The sequence below is a fragment of the Myotis brandtii genome, unplaced genomic scaffold (genome assembly GCF_000412655.1).
Source record: "Myotis brandtii unplaced genomic scaffold, ASM41265v1 scaffold424, whole genome shotgun sequence".
In the NCBI taxonomy this organism is placed as follows: Eukaryota; Metazoa; Chordata; class Mammalia; order Chiroptera; family Vespertilionidae; genus Myotis; species Myotis brandtii.
In genome coordinates, this window is record NW_005366245.1 from 516557 (window position 1) to 517898 (window position 1342).

Genomic DNA, 1342 nt, shown 5'->3' on the forward strand with positions numbered 1-1342 from the left:
TGTTCAAGAAAAAATATTAATTTTTATTAAAATGTTCTTTTATTTTATGTTAATGATTACTCATTTACTTCAGCCCTTTGTATTCAGCATGTCTCTACCAAAATAAACCTACGTTTCTATGAAAATTGAAGCTTTTGTTTTTTTGTGGCCCACATAAACTTAAAACCTTGTTTATTTGGCCCGTATTAGCCTTTGAGTTTGACATGCTTGTTGTAAGGCTTTGTAGACCATTATAAGACCTTTGGGTTTTAAGTGCAATGGAAAGCTATTAGGAATGTAGAATACTGTGATCTCAATGTTTTCATTCTCATTCTGGCTACAGTGTGGACAATGGATTGTGTGGGCAAGAGTGGAAACAGGCAGACTCATTGCCATCTCCAGCACTTAGGCACTACCCTTAGTCTTGTGTCCCCAAGTTATGACTTCACATGAAGATTATTCTGTTTTTTAAGATAAATGACTAGATTGGGTGTAGACATATTCTACAAAAAGCTCTCTTTGAGAGAAGAGACAACCTTCTCTTTGGGATTCTTAATAATGAACATGAGTGAACATACTGCAGATTAATCTGGGCACAGCAGAGAATAAGCCCTCGCTTGCTCTGAAGTGCTCCCCTCTGTGCAGAGACAAAGTGGACCTCAGCCAGACTCACAGTGTGAACTGAATCCCACTGTTAGCAGCTTGCGGCACAAGCACCACTAAGTCCGCTTGAGTTGGCAGCATTAAAAGAAACTCAGTCCTTGTTATAATTATGAAAGCCAAATGCCCCATCCTGTTTCTTCCAACTTCCACTTCAAAATAAAGTGAATATCCTTATTCTATTGAGCGCCACAAATAGAACTCAAAGATGTAATAAAATACACCCTCCAAAGAGAATTAATATGGAAGCTTTGGGGTTAGTGCGCTGCCAATAATGTCTGAAATGTAAGTGGCAGGAAAGCACCTTTCCTAACTCAGAAAAATAAAACTTTATTCTATTCTTCTGAATTTTATTCGTCTCTTTAAAAAGATTCAGTTTTTCAATGTCCTCTAGAAGACACAGTACTTTTTGTCACCATAAATTATTTTGCATAACGTTATTTCCTGTTTATCAGTTCCTTCAGAACCTGGTTGCATAGTCACAATGACAAGCTAATAATGTACTGGTTGAATAGACTTCCATGGCAGACTGCTTGGTTTTAAATCTCAACTCTGTCCCTTTCTTACGTGTGCAACCTTAGGCAAGTTACTTAACCTCTCTCAGTTCAAGTTTCTGCCTCTAAAAAGTGGATATAATGTAGGACTATATCATAGGCTTGTAATAAGGACTAAAGAAGTTAATATCTGGCTGGGCTGGCGTAGT